The sequence below is a fragment of the Pogona vitticeps genome, chromosome 3, assembly GCF_051106095.1.
Source record: "Pogona vitticeps strain Pit_001003342236 chromosome 3, PviZW2.1, whole genome shotgun sequence".
In the NCBI taxonomy this organism is placed as follows: domain Eukaryota; kingdom Metazoa; phylum Chordata; class Lepidosauria; order Squamata; family Agamidae; genus Pogona; species Pogona vitticeps.
Genome location: NC_135785.1, coordinates 87,757,268 through 87,784,926, shown reverse-complemented (window position 1 = coordinate 87,784,926; position 27,659 = coordinate 87,757,268). Strand labels below are relative to the sequence as shown.

At 41.3% G+C, this 27,659-nt stretch overlaps 1 protein-coding gene across 6 annotated transcripts in view; it reads left to right on the top strand.

Annotated features, from left to right (window-relative positions):
• Window positions 1-27,659, top strand: part of PCDH15 (protocadherin related 15) — a 979,840-nt gene that overhangs the window by 206,651 nt on the left and 745,530 nt on the right. Inside the window, exon 3 of one of the 6 annotated variants that reach the window (XM_078391350.1) lies at window positions 26,375-26,465. The exons of the other annotated variants lie outside the window; for them this stretch is intronic. The gene's annotated coding sequence lies outside the window, so the exon portion shown is untranslated. The remainder of the gene's footprint in view (window positions 1-26,374; window positions 26,466-27,659) is intronic. 6 annotated transcript variants of the gene reach the window in all.

The window sequence follows — 27,659 nt, the reverse complement described above, 5'->3', positions numbered from 1 at the left end:
AACTCTTCTATGTTAGTGCATTTTTTAACCTGAAGAATCAAGGTTCTCTGCTACCATTGCCATAAATTATCTTGTTATGTGCTGTCAGGTTGCCCCCAACATATGGGAACTCTAGGAATGAGCAATCTCCAAAATGTCCTGTCCACAACAGCCCTGCTTAGCAGTTCCAAATACAAGCTTGTGGCTTTCTTTAGGAAATCAGTTCATCTCATATTTCGTCTTTTTTCACCGAGCTAGCCATGTTGCAAGCTGACATTTGGATCTGCAGTAGAGTCTGAGTGCTGTATCAGTATCTCTGTTGGAAGGTTTTCTGTTGCTGTCTGTGAGACAGAAGGCAAGAGGGATGCCCTATTGGCTGGAGAGCAGTCCTTCCCCCACAATAAGATTAAGGAGGAGAGTCCCCAGCCAGCACCAGAACCTGTGGCAGAAGCTCAGCAAGGGACAGAAATAGAGGAGTTGACTGAGAACTTGCAGGGTGTGATAGTGAGAGAGGTCCAGGAGGAAAAAGTGGGAAAGCAGAGGAAAAAAGAGGGTGGAGTTTGTGGCAAGAACAGGGGAGGTAAAAAGGAAGGAGAGTCAGTTGCCACCAGGCTGGGAATGGGTGTGAATGGAGGACCCCTAGAGAGGATGCTGGCAGAGGCTGAGAGTGCCTAAAGAGGAGGTGGATTACAGAAGAAGAAAGAAGATATCCCCCAGACCCTCTTATTGGGGAGAAGCCGAGGTGAGAGAGTGGAGGAGAAGGTTGAGAGAAGAGAAGGAAAGAGTGGAGAGAGAAAGGAGAGAGATGCTAGAATGGAGAATAAGAGAGATGAGGAAGAACTACAGGGAGGACCCTGGGAGGATTGAGACCCCAAGAGATGAACCCTGTGGAATGGCGATCGGGATGATGAGACCGTGCCCTTGCTGGAAGGTTCAACAGGGCAGACCGTGAGAGACTGGGTCCCTGCTGATTTACTGGGACCATGGAACAATAGTTATGCAACCCATTCCTGTTTGAAGATTGGAGACCCCTTCCAGACCCGTTGGCAGAAGGAGGAAAGACTCATAAGCATGTTATAGATACTTGTTTATTGTTCAATGCACCAATAAATCTTTCACCTATTTTGAAGTGATAAAAATCTACTGATTTCTTTGGACCAAAAGAGGAGCCTAAAGTCAAACCCTCACGCTGTCTGATCAGCTTGGGTGGTTATCTGTTTCCAAATATAGTCCCTCCCCCAACCCAAGAAACAAGCGTAGTATCTTCGTTAATTTTCAGCAGACAATTCAGACTACCAGATCTAACCTCTGTAGTCAGGTGCAGTGTTCCCTTCCCTGAATGTACTTCCAGCCCCTCTGATTTCGTATAATTCTATGCTCCACATTGCCCCCCCCCTCCACAATGTGGCACTGGGTTCTAATGATTCCAGGACAAATGATCAAGTACAGTGTTGCCTTTGCAGTTTATTTCTCTGTCAAGTATTTTTAAATATAACATTTGTCCTTCAGGTTCTGATGAGAAGATGGGTGGAATGTATGACATAGTTGTCAATGTCTGACTTAATCTCTATCCATCCTCCAACAACTATTCCTTCTACCTCTACAGTTTTCCTGGGCAACAGTCGCCATTGATAGGAATTATCCTGCTGATGGGCAGGCTGGTCCCAGCAGTAAGGTCATGGTACGGTCAAGCGTGAATACAATAAATAGATGGGCCACACAAGTCTTGAATCAGAATCATGAGGCAAAGCATAGATCTAACCCTTCTAGCAGTGGTTCTCAACCTTGGGACCTCAGATGTTCTTAGACTAAAACTCCCAGAAGCGTTTGTGACAAACCCAGACCTACTGGGATATGCCACACGTTAACTAAGCTGCCACCAACCATTCCCTATAAGAAGTCACACAGACCAGGGATGGATTTTTCAACAAATAAAAGAATAAGGTTTATTTAAAACAACACACAGGGAAAATAAAATGATCAGGTGAATAAGATATAGTAACGTGGCTTAGTCTCATTCATACATGCATACAGTTTGGTTCACACAGAACCCTTAACTTGAAGCACAGACCCTGAACCTATCAGTTCTGGCTAACCAACAGACACCTGAACCTATCAGGTTGGTACTCTGACACACAGTGGTACCCTGTCTGACACACAGACTCCCACACCAGCTTCTTCTTCCCAGCTGCTGCTTCTTCACATCCCAGCGTCTCCCAACTTCTCCACACACGCATCACATATATATACAGTACAGCCCCTCCTCCTGATGTCCCGCCTTCCACTCCCCATAGGATGGAACTTTCCCTCCAAACCCATGACAGACAGGTAACATCAGTGCTGTATGTAACACCTCCCCTCTTTATAAGTTGTTTTGTAGGGGGAAAGCTAAGGTGCTTTTTCCCAAAAAACAACCTGGATAAAACACACAACAACAGTTATACATACCATATCATACTTACTTATACTTACATTCTAAGTTAACCATAGCAATTAGGCATTTAAACATTTACCATATACATTACATCAATTTACCTTTATTCATACAAACCAAGTTCAAAAAAACAGATACATTTAACTTTTTGTCATCAATATATATACATAGTCCATGTTCTTTCACCGTCTTCATTCTTCAGGTCTTCTTGACAAGGCGTCAGCAACACAGTTCACTGACCCTCTGACCACCTTCACTTCAAAGTCATAGTCTTGCAGATTTAAAGCCCACCTCATAAGTTTACTATTGTGGGTTTTCATTGTCTTTAACCATTGCAGTGGTGAATTGTCAGTGCACAGAATAAAACGTCTTCCCCAGATGTAAGGCTTGGCCTTCTGGATCGCGTATACTATGGCCAGGCACTCCTTTTCCACGGTTGCCAAATGTCTCTCACCTTTCTGGAGTCTCCTACTCAGGTAGGACACTGGATGCTGGTCACCGTTCTCATTCTCCTGGCAAAGAACTGCTCCTACCCCGCTGTTAGACGCATCGGTGTAGATGATGAACTCCCGGTCGAAGTCTGGAGCACGCAGCACTGGATAGTTGATTAGTGCCTGCTTCAACCTCTGGAACGCCTCCTCACAGTCGCTGGTCCACGGGATGCGGTCATCAGCCTTCTTCCTCGTCAGATCGGTCAGCGGAGCCGCAATCTCGCTAAACCTCGGGATGAACTTTCTGTAGTAGCCCACCAACCCAAGAAATGATTTGACTTTTCTCTTGGTGGTGGGTCTAGGCCAATCACGAACAGCTTCTATTTTGGCCTCCAGGGGTTTTATCACTCCTCCCCCTACCATGTGACCCAAGTATTTTATTTCTGGGCTACCCAGCTGCAGTTTGTTCTCTTTGCAGAGCCTAGGCCAAAGCACTCCCTCCCCTGGGTTCAAGTGCCTCTCCCTGCCTTCCTGGTCATCCCAATCTTTCTTTCTGACCTTTTGAGCTTGCAGGGTTTCTGCTGCTAGCTCTAGGTTTCTCTTTAGGTCATTCCTTAAGGTGTCTATATATGTCACACCGTCCTGTGGGTCATCCTGGGTGATCTGCTCCCAATTTTGTTTGATCAAATCAAGGGGCCCTTTCACCCTTCTCCCAAATAAAAGTTCAAATGGACTGAACCCGGTACTGGCTTGTGGCACTGATCGATAAGCAAACAAAAGGGATTGCAGCTTCTGGTCCCAATTGTTTGGATTCTCTGCCAAGTAAGCCCTAATCATGCGCATTAGAGTCCCATTGAACTTCTCAGTTAACCCATTACTTTCAGGATGATAGGCAGTAGTTTCCTTGTGCTTAATTCCACAGATTTGCCATAAGCGTTTCATGAGCTTTGATGTGAACGATGCGCCCAAATCTGTGATTATTTCTGAGGCAAATCCCATCCTGGACATATACCCCACCAAGGCATCTGCCACTGTGTTAGTTTCAATGTTAGTCAAGGGTATGGCTTCAGGGTACCCCGCGGCATGGTCCACAATGGTGAGAATGAACCCGTTCCCCCTCTTTGTGGCCCTGGGCAAAGGTCCCACAATACCCACCCCTATGCATCCGAACGGAGTGTCAATCACAGGCAAAGGGCACAACTTTGCTTTGGTCCTGTCGCGGTTATTCCCCTGCCTTTGACACACATCACATTGTTTACAGAACTCCCTGATCTGCTTCCCTATGTCAGGCCAGTAAAAATTCTGTGTGATTCTCTGCTGTGTTTTGTTCACCCCTAAGTGTGCAGCAAACATGTCAGAGTGCCCCCTTTGTAAGATCATGAGGCGATACTTTTCAGTTACCACCAGCTGACTTCTGATCCCATCTCCCCCTTTTGAGATATTCCTCAGGGTCTCTCTATATAAAACTCCCTTTTTCTCTAGAAATCTCACTGGGGTTTCAGGTGTTAGCTGGGCGTCAGTCACCTGTTCAAAACACTTTTGGAGAGTGGCGTCTGCCTTTTGCTCTTGTCCAAATCTGCTGTCTGTGGTTAAGGTTTCCACCACAGCTTCTGAACTCCCCTCTGCTTCCGTCTCTGGCTCATCATTACCCCCTTGAACTGTCCCCGTGGTGGCTTGTGAACGTGTAATCACTAGCACCCTTTTCACATGTTCAGCCAGGTCATTTCCCACGAGCACGGCTGCTGGCAGAGTCGATGAAATTGCTAGCCGCCAAACTCCCCTCCAGCCTTGAAAGTTGACAGGTGCCTCCGCGACTGGCAGAGAGATCACCTGCCCCTCAATCCCTGCCACCTTCATGCTCTCATTTGGGATTACATATTCCCTAGGAATAATATCTGGATGGCACAGGGTCACCTGGGAACAAGTGTCCCGCAGCCCCCTATACTGACGGTCAAGTATTCCTACGTCCACCCCTGCTGTCTCAAACAACTGAGAATCTGTTCTCACGAGCAAGCATTGCTTGACCTCTACAAGAGGACCATTTTCCTCAGCCTGATCAGCAGATGTAGCTGTTTCAGATTGAGTAGCCATGGCAACAGGCTCCCTCAGTGACAATGAGCCTTGCTCTTTCTGGACACAGAACACAGCTTTTGGCTTGGTCCCACTCAAATCCTGAGGCACATTTCCCTTTATCTGCTTCCATTTCTCACACCCTGAGATTAGATGGCCCTTTCCCTGACAGAAATAACATTTTCTGCTGTACTTGGAGTCCTTCTCCTCTGGTTTTGGTTTTCCCTCCAAAATCTGGTTCCTGGACTGGCTCTGCCCAGAAGTTTTATCAACAGAATGGCCACCCATTTTTGGCAGGCCCTGAACTAACCCTTTGGAGGACTTAGGGTCCCATGTTTCCCTCATGTTTTCTTCAGAATAATTCAGGTTTTGACGTTGTGCCTTAACCTGTGTGCCTTCTTTTGGTTTCTTTTCTAGCTCCTTTTGCTTAGTCTCAAACTCAGCCCTGATCTGTAACCTTCCTTCCTCAGCCCTAGCTTTTATCTCTTTTACTTTTTCTTCAGTCTTATCTCTGATTTCTTTTAACTTAATGTCTTTTTGCTGATTATATTTTTCAAAATCTTGCTCACTTTGTCTGACCTGAGCCTCATACTTTTCTCTTTCCGAAATTTCTTCAACTGATAAATTGTTATTTTTCTTATTTAGGAATGTTAATTTTAATTGTGCTATTCTCATTCTGTGTTCCAGTTCCATCTCTTTCATCCTCATTGCCATTCCCCTTTTCTTGGCATCTGCCTCTGCCTGACTGATTTCAGATCTTTCTCTTAAGTCTAATTCCCTCATCCTCAGTTCATGCTGTTGGGCTAGGAGCATTTTTCTGAGTTCTGGGTTCTGTTCTCCCGTGCTGTCACCCTGCACTGAGCCAAATTCATCCTCAGAACCTTGGTCAACCTGGGGGTCTTTCACCTCACCCATTTCTGCCATTTGGCTTCGAGTCAAGGGCATAATCCCCCCCCCAGAACAAGCTGCTTTAAAAAGTCAAGCCTCAAAATAAAACGACCACTTTTTTTTTCTCTTTTGCCTCAGAACCAGCTTTCTATAGATTACTGCTGTTCTTCAGCACTACTGTAACTTGCAACAGTTGCGAGCCAGAGTCTACCCCCCTCTGCTAGGCCTCTCAGCAGACAAGCTAGCTCACTGCTATTTCACAGTTTTGCCTCAGCTTTTTTCCCGCCAAAAACAGGCTGCCTCAGAGCACCCTAATCTAGTCTCCCCAGTTGGCACGTTCTTCTACTAGCGCACCTCCCCGTGAGGTACACCTAGAAGATTACCTACGCGCCTCAGATTGTCCCTGACTAGACCCCCCTTGCTCTGGGCACACTTGCCAAGGCTTTGCTGTACCACTGGACAACTGGACCAGTCGTATCCCACACGCTGGACACCAATCAATGTGACAAACCCAGACCTACTGGGATATGCCACACGTTAACTAAGCTGCCACCAACCATTCCCTATAAGAAGTCACACAGACCAGGGATGGATTTTTCAACAAATAAAAGAATAAGGTTTATTTAAAACAACACACAGGGAAAATAAAATGATCAGGTGAATAAGATATAGTAACGTGGCTTAGTCTCATTCATACATGCATACAGTTTGGTTCACACAGAACCCTTAACTTGAAGCACAGACCCTGAACCTATCAGTTCTGGCTAACCAACAGACACCTGAACCTATCAGGTTGGTACTCTGACACACAGTAGTACCCTGTCTGACACACAGACTCCCACACCAGCTTCTTCTTCCCAGCTGCTGCTTCTTCACATCCCAGCGTCTCCCAACTTCTCCACACACGCATCACATATATATACAGTACAGCCCCTCCTCCTGATGTCCCGCCTTCCACTCCCCATAGGATGGAACTTTCCCTCCAAACCCATGACAGACAGGTAACATCAGTGCTGTATGTAACAGCGTTCACCCCTGGCTGTGCTGACCAGGATTTTTCGGAACTTGGGAGCTGTAGTGGACCATCTGGAGACTCAGGGTTGGGAACCATTGCCCTAGAGTAAACAATCAAACAGAGGAAGACCTTCTTCTTGAAGTTCAGCTTCTTGAACTCTGAAGACAGCAAGATCTATAGGGCCCAACAGTGCCTTAGCCTTGATATGTCTAGCAGGACTGTGACTGGAATCTACAGTTGATACTGCATGATTTCAAAAGTTACAAGTGTGTTACAAGTGTGTTTTTTCTGAAGATAATATTGGCACAACTGAAAGTAATCTCTAAATGTGCACATTGACCTCAATTTTTAAAAGAATTAGAAACAGGGGTCCTGTATTCCAGAAATGATTTTGTAAAAATTATTGATAGACTCCAGTCATATCAATGGTTATGCATGTGTGCGTGTGCGTACGTGCGTGCGCGCGCACGCACACACACACACGCATAATTGCTATGTTTTGCCTAAATTATTTTGTAAGCATGTCTCACAGAAGAAGTCATTATACCTTTCCCAAAGTTGTTTATGGGATGCAGAAGGAGAGCTGCCTCCACGAAATTAGGGTAATGTGTAAACATTAAGATGTCCATAAATTGACAATAGCCTTTTTGTAAGCTGATAGTGGGCTTACCAAACATGGGGGTATGATATCAGCACAATTCTGGTGGTTTCAATTAATCATTTCTAAGTCTTTAGGAAAAATAATAACCTTGTTAACTTCAAGATCTGTCTCATTTTTATTTCTGAACTTGGCAGGGAAAGGGCATATACAGTAGAGGACTTGAAGGTTTTCAGTAGAACACAACATTTTGGGAGATACTGCTTTCCATTTTTATTCATATAGTCATGGCCAAAAATATTGTCATCCTTGCAATTCTATCAGAAAATGCAACACTTCTCTCAGAAAATTGTTGTAGTTGCATATGAACCATATGCAACATACCCAGCAGTTAAGATCTAGCCAGGGGGACCTTTTGAAAGAGCCGTCCCTTAAGGAGGTAAGAGGGACGGCTTGTAGACAAAGGGCCTTTTTGGCAGCTGCCCCCAGACTATGGAACGCCCTCCCGACTGAGATTCATCTGGCGTCGACGCTGATGACATTTCGGCGCCAGTTCAAAATGTTCCTGTTCCAGAAGGCTTTTAATTGAAATAATATCACCTGTGGGTCTGATAGCAATTTTTAGAGTTTACATTTTAATTGCATTTTAATTGTTTTGACTTTTTATTGTATTTTAAATATTGTAAGCAGCCCAGAGACCTTTGGGTAGTGTGGGCAACATATAAATAAATTAAAATAAAATAAATATGTTTTGGTACTCACATTTCATTTCTTTGGTTTGCTTTGGAACAACACACACACACACACACACACACACACACACACACACACACACACACACACACAAAACAGAGAAGAAAAGTGAAGTCTGATACAATCCCACACAGAAACCCAAAAATGCACTGGCCAAAATTATTGCCAATATTTTTGGCCATGACTGTATTTACCAAACCTGTATTCATACAGAGAGAAATTTCAGTAGAAGAAATCTATTTGCACATTTGTTGTTTGCAGTTGTCTCAGCATGCACGGCTTTTACTAATGATAGCAGTGTGAAGAGACCATCTGAAGCTAGGAAGAACAAAGGTCTAAGGGAGAGCACTTCTACTTAAAGAGCAGCGTTTTCTGCATGACTGAATAAACAAAATTAAGATGAAGCATAATCCTGTTTGGCCTCAGAAATATGGTTTTCAAAACAGAACTGATTTTATAATTCCCCTCCAGTTTCCCCGCACAGCTTTAAAAAAACAAACATTTGTTTTCGATTGACACAGTGGGAATGCCTAATGGGCTGGACACAATGTGTGTTAATGGAGTGTACCTTGAAATGGGTTCCTTGACTGAGATGTCTTGAACATGGAAAAGGTTAGGATGTATTTGCTCCATTGTGCTTTGTTTAGATGCAACAAAGGCAGCCATCAGTCCTTAAATGCAAAAGGAAGCAAAAGGTGGATACATGATTGTTCTTGTTTAATATTTATGATCACACAGCTAAAAGTCTAATTTCTTTCTGAGCTCATACTGGACAAATAGCCATATTTAGTCACTTTCTGACAGTTAGTTTCTTACACATGTATGGCAGACAATGGTGCATTTTAATGTATAATGTGAAGGCAACATGTTGTTTGCCATCTGCTAGTGAGATTCACTCTGGACCATCAAGAATAATGTCAGATTTTATGACTTTAAAAATACATCTAACCCAAATGCACATCAGGGTGTCTGACATTTTAGTTTATGAAGTCTCTTGTAAAAAGCAGCTGCATCTTCCTTGTGTTCTCTGCACTTCAGAAGTATTTATGATTTCCCTGACCTCTATTTCCAGAACATCAGGAAATGCTACATCTAGAAGCAGGATGTTCAATGTCATGGACAATTAATTTTTCTTTGGACATTTCAGTGGATGATTTTGGCATGCAATCAAGTTCCAAATCTTTTTAAATCATTTGAATCTTATGGTTTGCTATCATCTTATATATTTATTGTGTATTGAATCCTTTTTAACTATCCTGTGGATTAAAATATTGTATAATACAATAGAAAATATTACCAATAACATTAAAAATATGAAAGCCAGCAAATACAAAATCAGTTAAGACCTGTTTGATCTAGCAATGAAACTGCATGGGTGCTGGTTGCGGAAGGTGTTCTTTAATTAGAGAGCCACAACCAAAAAGGCTCTCCTCCTTATTGAAACAGAAATGTACCCAAGGTATTTTGAGAAGAGCTTCTGTAGACAGTCTTAGATCACATTTGGTGCTCAAGCCATAATAGAATTGTAAAGTTCTACATCTGGACCTTGAATTGGGTTAGGAATTCAAGAAGCAGTTGGTCCCACTTCCTTGGTGTATTATGATTCTGCCTGAATTTGCTGGTTACAATTCTGGACTACATTTTGCACTACCTGAAGCATGTTGGACATTTTAACTGGTATTCCCACAAAGAGCATATTGCACCAGTCCTAGAGGGTGATTTACTGTGCTCTAGTTGTCCTAATTGCAAGATATCTTAGAATGATCATAGTCAATTAACCATCCAAATATTGTAAAAAGTCACCATTTAGCCTTTAAGGTCTTTCTGAGGGCTTACTCAGATTAAACACTTGTTCAAGTAAAAGTACCATGTTTGGGGCTTATGTTCCAACTCTCCAAATATCACATAAGCCTTGTCTCACATCAGTCAGTGCTTTGGGGGTGACGTCTCATGACTTTGCATTCCTCCAGAATTTATTGTAAATCTGTGTTTTTTTTCCCCAGGAATGGGGAGGGGGAGGGAGGAGCACTTTGCAGTTGAAGCTCATATGTGGAGCAGAGCTTCCCAGTCAGAAACAAGTATGTATAGTATATAAGGGAAAACAACCCATTTCCATAAGAGAATCTCTAGCAAGGATATGGATTCTGGTACAATTTTCTGTAAAATTTTCTTAGGATCTGTTAAAACAAAAGCATATGTCTGAAAGGGAAAAGAAGTGGATTTGTTTGGATGCTAATCCCAATACATCCTGTGTTCTTCCGGTGCCAAGGGGTGAGTGTGTGCAAATGCTCTATGTGGAAAATTCCTGAATTTCATATGACAATATTGGATAAAAAAAGTGGTCTCAGATTATTTTCTTCATATGATAAATCTTTGATTGGGTTATAATTTAGATGATGAATCTGTGGATTGCTTATGCTGTGTAAGATGCTCATTGTAACATGAAAATATCCCCAGTACTCTTCAGTCGTGCAATTAGAAACTTCACTGAGATATTCCCATTGAAAATGAAAATGTGTTTACTTGAGCAGGGACTTTAATGCATGAATCCTGTATAACGGATTTTCATTCATAGTTGCAGGCCTGAAATTGTTGTTTAAGAAATAGTTTTATTTCACATTGAAACTTGTACAGTGGTGCTTCGCTTAACGGGCACCCCGTTTAACGACAAATCCGCATAGCGACAGATTTTTTGCGATCATTTTTGCGATCGTATTGCGATGTTTCTAATGAGAAAAAATTGCTTTGCGATAATCGGTAAGCTGTTTCGCTTACCAATTTTCGCATAACGATGATTTCCCAACAGCTGATTGGCGGTTCCAAAATGGCCGCCGGGTAAAAAAATGGCCGCCTGCTGTGTTTTCGCCCGGATTCCTCGCTTACCAGGCAGCAAAAATGGCAGCCCTATGGAGGATTTTCGCATAAAGGTGAGTTTTTTGCCCATAGGAATGCATTAAACGGGTTTTAATGCATTCCTATGGGCTTTTTTATTTCGCATATCGACGAATCCGTATAGCGACGATTTTGGCTGCACGGATTATCGTCGCTATGCGGGGAACCACTGTACTACCCTTACATTGTTTTTTGAAACACATTAACAGTGGTTGGTTTGTCTAGAGTGGGTTGAGAGAGACAATATATAGTAGTGCTGCTTTGAATTCTATTCAGAAATTAGCTGAGCTGAATTTTTACAAGTAGGGATTTTTATCTGAATAAGAAATAGCATTGATTGAACAGGCAAATGCATAACATAAAAAGTTAAAGTGTGTCTTTGGCCTTTTGCCCAAAGATAAACATTTTAAAGCACAGTTTTTAGAAACTCCCAGGGTCTAAAAACAAAAGAACAGTGCAATAAGAAGAGCATAGTGCAGGTCCTGATTTTCCCTGTGGTCACATGGGCTAGAAGAGGGTTTGGAAAGAGCACGGTTATGGTTATTAGTGTTTCTTCTTTTCTTCTGCTACACATAACTCAAAAAAAATGTGAAAGGAAATCATGTTACTCAGCCATTATTTTCCCCTAAAATTCTGAAGGGCCCAGTAGAATTTATCTAGGTATCATTCAAATTACAGTATTGTACGTAGTTGCGTTATGTTAAAACACCTCCTCCATAACTTCATCATTTGGCAATACAGTACCTTCTGACTATTTCAGATGTCTGTAGAGGGACCACCACTGAACTGCCTTTAATAAGAATGATGGCATATTTCTAATGATACTTTCAGACAAATTTTTTATTTCCTCATTCATGGTTTCTTACCAGTATGTGGCTATGGCTTCAACTTAAAACCTCAATTTTTCCACCAGAACTCATAAAATCCACCAGCCAGCATAACAATTACAACTCACTGAAGTGTGGAATGTAAGTTGTGGCCTTAAAAGATTCCTTTCCAAACTCTGACACGTTTCATATTTGTTCTTACCACATAAAATCTTTTCAGGAGAGAAAGACACAATAGCCGTAGCATTTTTTAACTGGCGGCAGCGTCTTCTGTTAAAAGATGCTACAGCTATTATGTCTTGATTTTAGTTCTGAGTGTTTGGAACAATTTTTGTTAGTTATAGATAGTCAGAGGAACAGTGCATGTGTTACCATTAGCTTCCAGCTATGCTTTATAGCAAACGTAGGACTTTAACATTTATGCATGATTTGTTTGCTTTCACTAATAGCTTTTTCAGTGTTATGAATGAGACTTTTAGAAACACATCTGTTTCCAGAAACCTTCAGTTGTTCTCTTCTTCAGTGCTTTTTGCAATTCATTATCTCTTATAATAGGTTTATCGTAACATAGTATATAATTTTGACCAAACTCCGGGAGGCAATGGAAGACAGGAGGACCTGACATGCTCTGGTCCATGGGGTCACAAAGAGTCAGACACGACTTAACAACTAAATAACAGCAAAAGTATATAATTAGTGCCTCTGCACTAATGGGGCAGTATATTTAATAAATAAATAAATAAATAAATAAATAAATAAATAAATAAATAAATAAATAAATAAATAAATAAATAAATAAATAAATAAATAAATAAATAAATAAATAAATCTTATTATCCAGAACAAGGTCAATTTAATTTTGAATTAAGGAAGTTGAAGGGGACTGCATACATAGTTGACAGCATTCAACTATGTATGCAGTCCCCTTCAACTTCCTTAATTCAAAATTAAATTGACTTTGTTCTGGATAATAAAATTTGACATTTAACTAGATATTTTGTATTGAATAACACAGAAAGCTATGTATGATACGTGATATATTTTTGGATTTACCTTTTGTATTTTCTACAAGTCCCTGTATCTGTGGATTTTTGCATATATTTGTAACAGTCACTGTTAGTGATTAGAATCTTCAATTCAGTGATAAAACCCCAACTTTGTATTTTAAGATGACCTGCTTTTTACATTAATGTTAAGGCTATAGCTACACATTCTGTTCAGATAACTCAGTATTTCTCATGCAGTGTTTTCTTGCTTTCACATTTCTTTTCTTGATCTTGAGGCTGGTAGACTCAATTCTTCAGAGGAGTTTAGAGAAGTAAAATGTAGATCATCCTTCACCACTTAGAAAACTGCATGATTTGTTGTTGATTTCTGAATGCTGATATCTGCTTTTTGTAGAGTTCATACATGTATAATTAAATCTCTCCTTTCTTCAGATCCCTGAGCTCTGTCACCTTTCCAAGGTGGCATTTTGATGATGCAATCTGAACTTTATTGTGAGTGTGCAGGTTAATCTATCAAACTCATTCAAACCAGCATCAGGTCACTTAATTAAATCTATGGAGTGAGTCACAGCCAGGACTACCTAGGTATTAAATACATTCATTTAATCATTGGGTGTAATCTCCGAATTTTAGCATTTTAGAGAGTCTCTGTCCATGAAGATATTAATGGGAAATGTTTTACTTGAATATGCTCTTTCATTGTTTTAATTAATATTAGATTATCTACCAATTCATGGAAGTTGCATATAAAGGTATTTATCAGGTAGAAGAGAATCATAATAAGTAAAGACTTCTGACACTGAAAAAAAAACCTTTTAAAATTTTACTTGTCTTTTTAAAGTTGGAGATTCCATGAAAACACATTGATGAAAATATGTGATGCCAGTTCTTCCTCTCACTTTTTGATGTTGACAGATAGAACTTTATTCTTTTGCTACGTCTGAGAGTGGAACAAGTTTTAGACAAAGCTATGCTTAGCTAGGAAGCCTTTGTAGTCAAGAAGTCCTCCCTCAACTAGAGCATGCAGCTCTAACTCTATGATAAAGCCAGATGTCATAATTATATATAAGTGAGCATCCTCCTGCCTTTAGATGCTAGAAAAGAATCGTTATAATCATGTGCTTAATTCTTAATTTGTGCAATCAGTCCAAACATACATAAGAAGCTAATGTCAAAGGCTGCTATAATGGCTAGGAAAACTCTATAAACATTGTGTAATAACAAGCCAAAATGTAAACCAATAGTAAGAATATTTCTACACAAACATTCTGAATAGAAGTTATTGTAGGCCTCATAGTGTTTTGTAGGGATGTGCCATTTGACTTTGTTGGACTCCAACTCCTAGAAATCTCCAAGAATACCCCAAGCAGAATTCTGAAGATCCCAGCTCACAGGCATTTATATTTTGCTCACTTGGAGCAGAGCCTCATCCTCCAAGGCTGTACGACGTTCCAGGCCTTTATTTTTTTCTGCCCCTTAGGCAATATAAAGAGCATCCCCCAAAGAACTAAGGTGTCCAGAAAGCATTGCTGCAGCATTAAGACTGGAAATAAAGAGCCAGAATGCCGTGCAGCATCAGAGGACTAGGCTGATCAAAATGTAAGTGTCTGTGGTATGGGTTCATTTACAAGAATTCCAGGAATTCCTAGGGAGTTCTTGGAAAATGCTGGCAGTTGGAGTCCAAAAATTCCAAATGGCGCATTCCTAGTGTTTTGTTGTCCTTCTTATGGACCTTGTAACAAGCAGCATTTTCAATCTTTTAAAAATCCACAGTTTGTTCCTAATAAAGGGAGAAGAAAATGTACGAATATATTTAAAACATGACTGCAGATTTTATTGTTGTCCACTTCCGTTTTCACATTCGGGCAGCATACAAAGCCAGCTGCTGAAAATTCTAAGTCAATACTCACAAGACACATTCTGTGCAGTTTAGGATACACACTGATGCTATCATATACCCAGTCACACTGTTCTTTGGGGCTTTTGAATATGGATCTTTACACATATGTACATTTTGCAAAATGAATATTTATTAGTTCCATGACTTCAATCAACTTCATGCACATTAAAATGAACATTATATCTTATTGAACTTTGTATTTGGTTGATATTTAGTTTGTATAAATGCTGAATTTATATTTTAATGACAGGCAATCAGGATTGGTTTTTAAATCTGTACCAATGTATTGTTTGTATCTTGTGTTAATTTATGATGGAGGAACCCTAAATTCCTATAATGAAAGAAGGAAAATGATCAAATGTTTTTCCCCATGTGTGATTAACATTATGATTCTAATTTTGTAATATTATAAGGTTAGAGCAAAACTTTTCCAGGATATTGCTTCTCTGGCATTGTTATCGTGGAATGCAAGAACCTATTTCCTCATGCTGGGCTGAAATAGACAGTGTTTATAATATTTCTAATGAAATAAAATGGACAGCCAATTCAATCATGGGATTTTTCTCTCTCTCTCTCAATTGATTGAAAATACAGTATTATGGAAATCTGGCTCAGCATCCTTGAAATAGCATTTCAGTACGTGGGTAAACTTGTAAATTATTCATACACTTTCTTTAGGCCAGATTCCTTGGCCTTTAATTGATTTAAATGTACTTTGTCTTCAAATAAATAAGAAGTACCCAGTGCTATTCAGATTTCACAACACAATTTGCATTTGTGTGACTTATTGATTCATCATTTTACAAATTGCAAGCTTCATTGATTTTACCCTTGGGCTTTATAGAGAGCAATGTGAGAGGGGGAACAGCTACTCTCTATGACTTTGTTCAGCAATTGTGAAGTATCTCATCTTGGACTACAAATATTTCTTCCTTTTAATGGGCAAGCATTTTATTGTTTTCTGCTAAAATTTACTTTAGGTGGCTAGACATCTGGTTTTAGGGTGCTCAGCAGAAAATCAAAGGAGATGTAGCTGAGGGAAAGTGCATCTCACTGCATCAGAGAGCTTGCGGTACCTCTAGTACCAGTCACTAGTAAAACCGATTAAAATTTAGAGTAATGAAAGTTAATTATTTATTTTATTAATTTTGTTTATATACAGTACTGCCCATCTGGCAGCCAAGGCCACTCTGGATGGTTGACAACAATTAACTTAAAACAACAGGTTAAAAAATAGCAAATAACAACATCAGTACATAGGGGCAAAAATAAAAAATCATAAAGTGCAATGAGGATAAAATTACAATACAATAAGTACAATTCAAAGCGTAGAAAAATATAAAAACCTGGAGCATGGCAGTATGATAGAAGTTATATTATTGGACACTATTGTATCAAAAAGGGACGTGGTGGCGCTGCGGGCTAAACCGCAGAAGCCTGTGCTGCAGGGTCAGAAGACCAAGCAGTCGTAAGATCGAATCCACGTGATGGAGTGAGCACCCATCGCTTGTCCCAGCTCCTGCCAACCTAGCGGTTCAAAAGCATGCAAATGCAAGTAGATTAATAGGGACCACCTCGGTCGGAAGGTAACAGCGTTCTGTGTCTCAGTCGCACTGGCCATCTGACCATGGAAGATTGTCTTCGGACAAAAACGTTGGCTCTATGGCTTGGAAACGGGGATGAGCACTGCCCCCTAGAGTCGAACACGACTGGACAAAAAAATTGTCAAGGGGAACCTTTACCTTTACCTATTGTATCAAAGTGTAGTTTGTTCGGAGAAGGCCTGTCTAAGTAGCCAGGTTTTAAGTAGCTTTTTGAATGTGCCCAGTGAAGGGGCCAGGCGGACTTTGGGTGGAAGAGTTTGATAATTGTGGTGCTACCACCTAGAAAGCCCGATTTTGAGTGGTTGTTTTCCAGGCCTGTCTTGGGATCAGAACTCTCAGCCCGCCCTGCCTGTGACCATCTTATAGGGCAGGCAGACCTAATTGGAAGGAAGCGCCCAGCCAGATATCAAGGTCCCAAACCATTTAAGGCCGTATAGGTTAGTACCATCACCTTGAAACTGTTATGGAAGTGAACAGGTAGCCAGTGTAAGGTGGCCAGGGTGGGGGGAGATATGTTGGTATTTTCTAACCCCACTCAGAAGTCTGGCCGCCACAGTCTGGACCCATTGCAGTTTCCATAGCAGTCCTAAGGGCAGCTCCATATACAGGGCATTACAGTAGTCTAATCTCAAGACTACCAGTGCATGGCCCAGAATGGTGAGGGAACCAGTGTCAAGGTAGGGATGTAGCTGGGCGATCTGCTTTAGTGTTGGAAATAAGTGGATTGGACCACAGATGCTATCTGAGATGTTCTTGATGGGTTCAAAAGCACACCCAAGCTGCACACCTCATCCTTCATGGCAAGAGAACCCCCCCCAAAGAAAGGGAGGCACCCAGACTGCAGACATTAGGGGGTCCCACCCGCAGGATTTCTGTCTTGTCTGGGTTCAGCCTCAGTCTATTGTCCTTCATCTATCCCAGCACGGTGTCCAGGCAGTGCTCAAGGGACAGGATAGCATCCACTGTACAAGGATGGAAGGAGAGATAGAGCTGAGTGTCATCCACGTATTGGTGACACAAAGCTCCCAAACTCCTGATAACCTGCCCCAGCGGCCTCGTGTAGATATTAAATAGCATTGGGGAGATGATTGACCCCTGCGGGACTCCACAATTGAGAGTCCATGGAGTGGACAACATCTCTCCAAGCTGAACTCTTTGAGGACTGTCCTCCAGGAAGGGTCAGAGTCAGGTCAATGCCTGACCACAGATCCCCAACCCCAAGAACCTCCCCAGGAGGATACCGTGGTCAACGGTATCAAATGCCACTGAAAGGAAAGGTATCTCAATTCTAAATACTGTTGGGAAAATTCCGTAAAGAATCCTTCTGTATCACCCACATCATTTGATGAGTGGCATCTTAACAAGAAATATTTTTTTATTTATTTTTATTCCTTGAGTTGAGTATCATGTAGATTAATTATATGAGGGGAGAGGAAAAAAGCTAATTGGAGGGGGGGGAGAGCTATCAATTAACAATTTTGTTAAATTTATTTTAAAACTAATTTTTAGTTCTGAAGCCAGTGACAGAGTAGATTTAATCATCACCAAAATAAGGAATAACATTTTAGGTGGATTATTTTCACTGACAACAAATTTACATTTTTTTGTTTGGCTCAGTCTTTGATTAGGTTCTGTTTTTACCTGAGCAGTTCAAATTAGATTTCTAAATAAAGTGTCAAGATAAACAACACTTTATTAAATTTTATGTTGATTTTTTTTTAAAAAAATTGTTACATTCAATTAGTTCTCTAACTTATAGTTAGAATGAAAGACATTTTAAAAATAGAAAAGAAAATATTTTCTCCTTTCCTGTAGCTGTTTTCCGAAAGAGTGAAGCTAAGCAAACATTTCAGTAATGTTCAGCAGCACAATGTGGAAGAATCTAATTTCCATGTCATTTCATTGTCCTGCCAAAAATGAGGCAATGAATATGCTGAAATAGTTTTGTGTTTGATGTTTGTGTATGATGTTTTATTGAATAATACCACAATGAATGAATATATTGTGCCTGTTCTGAAGATATTGCTAAAAGTGATTGTTGTTGTTGCAGTTTCTTCCCTCTCCCCATTATAATAGTATAATGCTTACAAGCACCTTCTACAAAATGTAATGTCCAAGCCTAAAGCATATATATTCATAAAAGGTGAGTGGCGTCTCAACAAAAATCTCAGTGTGGCTTCGGTAGAGAGCAAGGTACTGTTGACGTGATCTTTGCCGTTCAACAGCTACAAGAAAAGTATCAAGCGCAGCACGTCAGTCTCGATGCAGTATTCATATATTTGACTAAATCTTTTGATCTGGTTGCAGAGAAGGTGTATGAAAAATCATGAGATATAGTTGACATCCTGAGAAATACACACATATTGTTCAAGTTACCATCATGTAATCATTATGATTTGCAAACCCATGTCCTCAACAATTGTATTTTCTCTGATTCCTTTTCTGTACAAACAGTGCGAAACAAGGCTGTCTTCTTCCTCCAACTCTTTTCAGTCACAGGTTTTCTGCAATGCTGTGGGATTCTTACAGGTTAGCCTTCAATATCACACTAGTAGGAAGCTATTCAATCTGCAGTGTCTGCAGCCTGTAACTAAAATCTCATTTTGCACAGTGCATAAGCTTTTATTTGCCGATGACTGCACTCTTAATGCAACAACACTTCTGAGTATGAAAAGTCTTGGTCTGTTTTTCCCCATCTGTAACAATTCTGGCTTGAAGATCAATATTGATAAAATAATAGCAGTGTGCCAGCCTGTTTCGGGTGTACTTTATGTGGAAATAGTATACAAACATCCCCTTACTTCAGTGGATAAGTTCACATAACTTGGAAGCTCTGTTTCCTGTTGCACTCTTATTGATGAAGAAGTGACCTCACAAATCTTTAAAGCCAGCACTTCCTTCAAAAGATTTCGTTCCTCTGTGCGGAATCATCATGGAATCAATCTTTCTGTTAAGCTGAAGATGTACAAAGCTGTTGCTCAATCCTCTCTTCTTTATGGAGCAGAAACATGGACTATCAATCAACGGCATGCAAAAAACCTCAAACATTTTAATCTTTTCTATCTTTGAAGAATTCTCAGCATTAGGTGGGATACAGTCCCTGACACTGAAGTGTAGTAACAAACATAACTGACAAGCATTTTTAAAATTTTGGAACAATAACTACTTCACCGGGCTGGCATCAGAATACTTGATAACTATCTCCCAAGACTTATTTTTTATGGAGTGCTTGTTGCAGGTGTTCATTTTTGTGGTGGACAAAATAAACAATTGGAGGATGCACTGAAGACAATATTGACAGAATTTAATATTTAATATTGACAGCATCAACTGGAAAGCTCTCAAAACAAGAGGCCCTGGCAAAATACTGTCAAACAAGGGGCTAAAGTATTTGAAATTTAAAAATATCAAGGATTCACAAAGGAAATGAGAGGTGAGAAAGCAAGGAAGAAACTTCTCAACTTGGACCCTACAAGTGAGGATTTGTATGCCAAGAGGAAGCCAAGTTTCCTAGCTTTTAAAAACTATAGCAGCTTTTTCCAAGGATACAAAAATGCTTCCCAAAATATTGTAGAGTATTAATTATCTCAACTTCTCTTACATACTCAAATCTCCTTATCACTTAAAATGTACATCCAAGAATGGGGTACAAACAATTAAGAGTGTCAATCTAGATCAGGGGTCTCCAAACTTTTCAGTGTGAGGACCACATTATATATTTTACACATTTTCGAGGGCTGAAGAACAGAAGGGGAACACCAGGGATTCCCCACCCACGCTTCCAAAGACAGCAAGAGTGGGGGATCGCTTCTGTCAGGCTTCGCTCCTCTTCCTATGTCTGGGCCAGATAAAAAGACAAGCCAGACAGATGTGGCTGCAGTTTAGAGACCCCTGATCTAGATAGACACATTCCAGCTATATGTATTAAGATAGTAATTCATTGTTTAAACCGTTTGAGCTATTTTCATGCAGGCACTTGAAGGAAGGAAAGATACACTTTTACCTATATTTCAGCTAGCATTTGGTAATAATATTCTTTCCTAGGAATGCAGCTTTCATGTTAAAGTGAAAGGGGCAATAAAGAGGCTCTTTAGCTTTCATGTTCTTTTGTCAATATCTATAAGAAAGCCTCTCAAACAAGAATTAACAAAGGAGATAGGACATGAAAGCTAAGGGGTTTCTGTATGTTTCCCTTTTCCCTTTACAATTTACCTTTGTTTGTCAAAACACCTAGGAAAATTTTCATCCAATAGCATTGCAAGAGCTGCTGTCAGCAGCCAATTAGAATGACAAGAGGCGTGGGAATTTTGAAGCTCTAAAAGGGCCTGGGTTCGTTGGAACCAAGTGGACATATTCTTTTTTTTTCTTGTTCTTTGTGGTGTGCAAGTCCCCGCTGCCCTTTATACTACAGTATTTAAAATCTTAAAAGATGATGCAGTTAAGGTGCTACACTCAATATGCCAACAAGTTTGGAAAACTCAACAGTGGCCAAAGGACTGGAAAAGATCAGTCTACATCCCAATCCTAAAGAAGGGCAGTGCCAAAGAATGCTCCAACTACCGTACAAGTGCACTCATTTCCACGCTAGCTGAAGCCGATCCGATCTTTCCCCCCCACCATCGGGCGCATCGCTTTCGGAGAAGCCTCCCAGTGGGGGGGAAAGATCAGATCAGCTTCAGCCTTCCTTCCCCACAGCCCGGCTGCTCCCAACATCGCTAAGAGAAAATCGTCCATAGGGAACATCGTTAAACGGAGTGCAAGATCGCTCCGAAAAAGCCATCGCTAAGCGAATTCTTCGTTAAATGAAGCAATCATTAAGTGAGGCACCACTGTATTTCTTCAGCCATATTGCTTTCTCAGAATGTTGTCCAGCAGAGCTGTTTTGGGTGATACAGGATCTTCTTCAACTTCGCAATCCGGTGGAGATCCCAGACTGCTTATCAGCTCATTGTGATGAGTTTGCCATTCATTTTTAGGGGGAAATCACCCAGATTCACAGTGGGTTGGACTCCAACATTACTGCAGAATCAGAGGATGTGTTCAATGTGCCGTGCTAAATACTGCGGTCAAGTATTAATGGCTGAGTTTCAATTGTTGAGACCTGAGGATGTGGACAGGGTGCTTGGATCTGTGCGTTCTACCACCACTCCGCTTGTCCTTTGCCCATCTTGACTAACTGGAAGATCTGCCGGGGGGGGGGTTTCACACCTGGGTCCAGGAGGCCGTGAACGCCTCTTTGAGAGAGGGAGTGGTCCCTACCACCTTGAAAGAGGTGTTGGAATGGGTTGTGGCTGGGTAGTTCCAGACGCTTCTGGATGAAATGGATTTTATGGATCCATTTCAATCAGGTTTCAGGCCAGATTTTGGTATGGAGACTGCCTTGTTTGCCCTGTACAATGACCTTTGCCGGGAGAGAGACAGGGGGGATGTGACCCTGTTGATATTTCTGGACCTCTCAGCGGCTTTTGACACTATCAACCATGATGTCCTTCTGGATAGGCTGGCTGGGTCGGGAGTTGGGGGCACTGCTTTATGGTGGTCCCGCTCCTTCCTGGCTGACCGTGTCCAGAGGGTGGTGCTGGGGGACAGTTGCTCTGCCCCATGGCAGTTATGTCATGGGGTTCCTCAGGGCTCGATACTGTCCCCCATGCTGTTTAACATCTACATGAAATCACTGGGAGAGGTCATCAGGAGGTTTGGGCTGAGGAGTCAGCAATATGCTGATGATACTCAGCTCTACCTCTCGTTTTACACCAATCCAGGTGCGGCGGTTTCTGTGCTGAACTCGTGTCTGGACCTGATAATGGACTGGATGAGGGTTAATAAATTGAAACTCAATCCAGACAAGATGGGAGTGCTGTTAGTGGGTGCTGCACAAGACAGGCTGGAAGGCCATTTCCCTGCCGTTAATGGGGTTACAATCCCCCTAAGGGACAGGGTCCACAGGTCCACAGCCTGGGGCTGCTCCTGGACCCCAGTCTATCTCTGGAAGCCCAGGTGGACTCAGTGGCCAGGAGCGCCTTCCTTCAGCTGCGGAAATTGTACCAGCTACAGCCCTACCCGGACGACCGGAGTCTCATGACAGTTACATATGCACTGGTAACATATCATGTAGATTACTGCAATGCGCTCTACATAGGGCTCCCTTTGAAGACGGTCCGGCAACTGCAACTGGTCCAGAATTGAGCTGCGCAGCTGGTGAGTGGTGGGCCCACTAGGGGACATATCAAGCTGATTCTGCTTAAAATACATTGGCTACCAGTTGCTGCCCGGGCCCAATTCAAAGTGCTTGTTTTGACATATAAAGCCCTAAACGGCTTGGGTCCTGAATACCTGAAGGACCACCTCCTTCCATAGGAACCTACCCGGCAGTTAAGATCTAGCCAGAGGGGCTTTTTGAAAGAGCCATCCCTTAAGGAGGTAAGAGGGACGGCTTGTAGACATAGGGCCTTTTTTTGGCAGCTGCCCCCAGACTATGGAACACCATCCCAACTGAGATTTGTCTGGCGCAGACGCTGATGACATTTCAGTGCCAGGTCAAAACCTTCCTGTTCCAGACGGCTTTCAATTGAAGTAATATAAACTGTGGGTCTTGATGGCAATTTTTAGAGTATCTATTTTAATTTTATTTTAATTGTCTTAACTTTTTATTGTATTTTAATTGTTGTAAGCTGCCCAGAGACCTTTGGGTAGTGTGGGTGGCATGTAAGTTAAATAAAAAAATAAATAATAATATTAATAAATAACTGTTGTTCCTTTGCTACTCTTCCTGGTGGTGGTAGGGAGAAAGAGAGGACAGATACAGCAAGAGGAACAAACTGGGAAATAACTCTCTTTGCTATCTAGTGTTGATATTTGATTCTCATCTCCCTTCACACCTGGAACAAAGACACTTCCATTTCAAACACTCTGAGAGTGTTAGATCAAGAAAACCCCTTTATACTGAGTGAACTTGAAAGTCCACAATGATGTAGTGTTAAATTCTGTAATGTGTGTGCTGGTCCAGTGTGTTAGAAAGGAGTCCAGACCTACTTGAAAACCTGAGTGGTTGCATCTGGGATTTTCTGTGCTGTATTACTCTGAGCTGTAACCTTTCTGCCCGCCTTCCCTGTTATAGTTTTAACTGATAATGGGAAATATATTTATTCTCCTTGGAAACTTGATACATCCTAGATACACTTAAACACTAATGGGCTTCATTTTATTTTGAACTGTAGTGCAAAGCAGAATACACTCAAAACATCCATCATCTGAGCACACTTTACCTTCCAAAATAAACTCATTCTAATGTCCCTTCACTGAATGACCTTTTTGTAGCATAAATGAAATCATAAAAGTAATGTGACCTTTTGGAAGTTATTAGATTATAATAAAGCACTTGTGTTATAGAAATGTCCCTGGGCTGCTGCTTCATTTTGCAATAAAAATATAGTATGGAATTCATATAATCTGTGTTCTTACTGCAGTTCAATCTGTTGCATTTGTTACAGCATTGGTTGTTGTGGGTTTTTCGGGCTCTTTGGCCGTGTTCTGGAGGTTGTTCTTCCATTGTTACAGCATTGTTTATTCTATTAGATTATAAAGAACTGATTTTCAGTTTTGAGGTTGAAAACTTTGGGTGGTATGTTATGAACCTATGCAATTAGTCATTTCCCATTAGACATCAATTTGACAATGACAATGACTTTATAAAATGTAAATATGTTCTTTACGAATCAAAAGGAGCATTTTAAGAGTTGAAATCTGAAATATACTGCCTTAAATTGAAACAAACGTCTAGGCTTCTACACAAGCTGGAGATAACATCAACAGTACTTCCTTAGAGAGTGGTCATTGGTAGAATATTTTGTAGATCAACTTCTAAATATTTGTTCATCTGTGTCAAATGAGAATTATCTCAGTCCAGCAAGTTGAGAAGCTTTTATAAAACCGAAAATGATTGATTGCTGCTTTAAGGCTTTCACAATGTCACTAGCCCTGTATATGTGCTCAGGCTGAAAATGTGCAAGGTTCAAAGAGTATTTAGATTGGGGAAGGTGTGCTCTTTGACACTGCCTTCCAAATACTCACCCCACTTGGAAGCCCTATAGAGCTTCACATATTGAGCATAAACACTTGTACAGGCACTGTCTGCTCATTTAGCTGATGGGCAGTCCTGATCAGTTCAAACTACTAATAATGGAGAGCAACCAAATACACTTACATTGCCTATTCAGACCTTCATGCTGAAAATGCAAAGGTCTGCAGGACTTGTGAGGAGAATGAGTGCTTACCTCCAACTTTACATTAGCACTGTCCTTGGAGCCCTACACACCTTTAGACACAATGCCTGAATATGCAATATATATGTGATATACTTGAGCAAGCAAGTCATGTTGTTTGTGCCAGGAAAAATAATTAGTGGCTTCTGCCAACTTCTTCTAAAGGCTTTTTGTAAAAGTATATTGTGAAAAATGTAGGGTGTATGTCTGTATGTATATTTAGGCAAAGCAGATACAGAGACATAGAATGGAAGGAGTATACAGAGATTGCAGATTTGGTATACTCCCATTTTTGGGTGTGTATCACTTACAGGTGGGGAAACAGACCAGTGAGGAAGAGCCAGGTGTCCTTGGGAATTCAGCTACTTGGGTCTCAGAGTGCTTCAAGGTAGCATTAGAGAAGGTTGTGCAACTTCCTTTGTTGGCTAGCCTACAGCCTTTCTCCTAGCACTCCTTGTTGATTTTTCACTGAATTATATTCGGTGGCTCTCCTTGGGACAATTTCAGTCCCCACTTGTACAGTTTGTTTGTGAACAAAGTTGGTTGTTTGCATGATGGAAGGTGAGTGACAGATGAGAGTGGAAGGATCAACAGGTAACACCATTATGTCTGTTGGGAGGGAGGAAGAAAGTGTCCCGATATGACTTGATTTTCACTGGGTATTTTCCCAGCCCAAGGGGGAGTGGATAGAATGGGTAAGTTTTTACATGGTTAGATAGATAACTGTTTCTCTCTCTCTCTCTCTCTCTCTCTCTCTCTCTCTCTCTCAGTGTGTGATGAGTATTGTGATCAAGTGAGATGGGTACAACAATAGAGTTGGAATTTGGTAGGTTTGCATGTAAATAGGAAAATTCGGATTAAGTTTAGGTTAGTTAAAAAGCATTATGTGAGATTTTTATCCTATTTTATTGATCATGAGTCTGAACTTTTTTACTGTTATGTAAGAATAATTTAAAAAAAACTTTCCGTGTATAATAATCTTTTATTTTCTAGCTACAGCTACAATGCCCACATTGGCTATTTATTCATAGCTCAAATAAGAGGGAAAAAGAAAAAAGTTTTCTAGTTTAAGGACCAGTGTGAACCCTATTACCTAAGGTTTGAGTTGTTAAAAAAATTGTTTAAATAACATTTTCCACAAAGTGGAGAGAAAGCTGGAGAAAGGCTCAGTTGTGTGAAAAAGAAAACTGAATGTCTGATCAAATAGTAGCAGGGTCAGAATCAAGGACAGGAGTCCCTGTATACTAGTGAAAATTGGCAAACAGCTGATGGAAGTTTCAGGGTGTCACACTTCTCTTTTTCTTCTGTCTACTTTTTTATTTAGAGCACTGGGAGTTCAGTGCAATAGCACTGGTTAAAGTATGGGAAAATTGTCCTTTCTCTGTCCCTCCAGGTCCACAACACAATGCTTCATTTTCTATAAGAGGTATCTTCCAGCCCCAAGCCTGGTACTCTTCTTGATACATTACACTGATTACACTGACTGTTTTCTTCCCCTCACTGCCTTTTCTGCAAGAAAGTGAAGAAGGCCTCTTGCCACCTTAGAGCTTGCAGGCTTCTTGTTACTTGAACCTGCCTGCTGTGATCTTCTTCATGTTGTTATGGGCCTCCGGCCTCCAGGACTCTCATCTGCCACTTTGCCTTCTGTTATCCCAATTGAGCTAAGTTTTCTAAGCTCCATCAGCCCAACTGTTACACTCTGAATTCCTTTCTAGGTTGCCTTGAAGCTTTGGAATCCCAGAGTTTTACTCCCAAAGAATGTACCAAATGAAGATATTGCAGAGGTTGCTCTCCCATTATCATCAGGTGAGATCTCTGGCACACCTGCCTCTTTGGCAGCTACTCCTATATCATGCACTTCTCTGCTTCCACAATCCACCCTGTGCCTGTCTATTGTCAACAGCTCCTCCAATTATGGATGCATCTTTTCCCATAGGAGCTGCTTGCCAACTGTCCTTTAGTCCTGGCTGTATGGTGTCCCCCTTGCTACATCTTGCATGCCTCTACCTTTTAGGTATTCATTTGCTTTAGAAGCTATGATAGCTAATCCTGTACTACAGGGCAGGGTGAGTTTTATTTAAATCATAATTTAATCATAATTTAAATCACTGGTCAATAAGACTTGATTTATATCATGATTTTTATATTATTTTATTTTTATATTATATGGCAAGTTGTTCCAAAGGTGAGGAACCACTGACAAGAAGGCCCGGTTCATCATTCTTTCTCCCTCGGCATTAGGCCCCTCAGCCGCCCGGCCTGGCTGGAACGAGTGTCTCTGGCAGAACTGGGTGGGAGAAGGCGCTCTGCCAGATATCAAGGTCCTAAACCATTTAGGGCTTTATATGTCATCATAAGAACTTTGAAATCAATGCAAAAACGAATGGGCGGCCAAAGCAAGGCAGCCAGAGTGGGGGAAATAAGTAAGAAGTCTGATTGCCACATTCTGTACCATCTGAAGTTTCTGCGTCAGTCTCAAAGGGAGCCCCCACATAGAGCACATAACAGTGGTCTAATCTTGAGACTATGGGCGCATGGACCAAAGTGGTGAGTGTCCCCACATCAAGATAGGGACGCAGCTGGGCAATCCACCCAAGGTGGAAATGTGCAGAATGGACCACTGATGACACCTGGGTCTCCATGGTGAGCGCCGGGTCCAGTTGTACACCCAAACTGTGAACCTCACTCTTAGTGGTAACAGTCACCCCCCCAAAGGAGAGGGAGTTTCCCAGACCACTGATGTCTGGGACACTCACCCAAAGGACCTCTGTCTTGCCCAGATTCAGCCTCAGTCCATTCACCTACATCCACAGCCCACAGGCAGCACTCAAGGGATGAAACAGAACCCACTGCTGTTGGAAAAAAGGAGATGTAGAGCTGAGTATCATCAGCGTACTGATGACACGAAGCACAGCATCCCCTGATGACCCTTCCCAACATCCTCATATAAATATTAAATAGCATTGGCGAGATGATCAACCCCTTTGAAACCCTAAAATT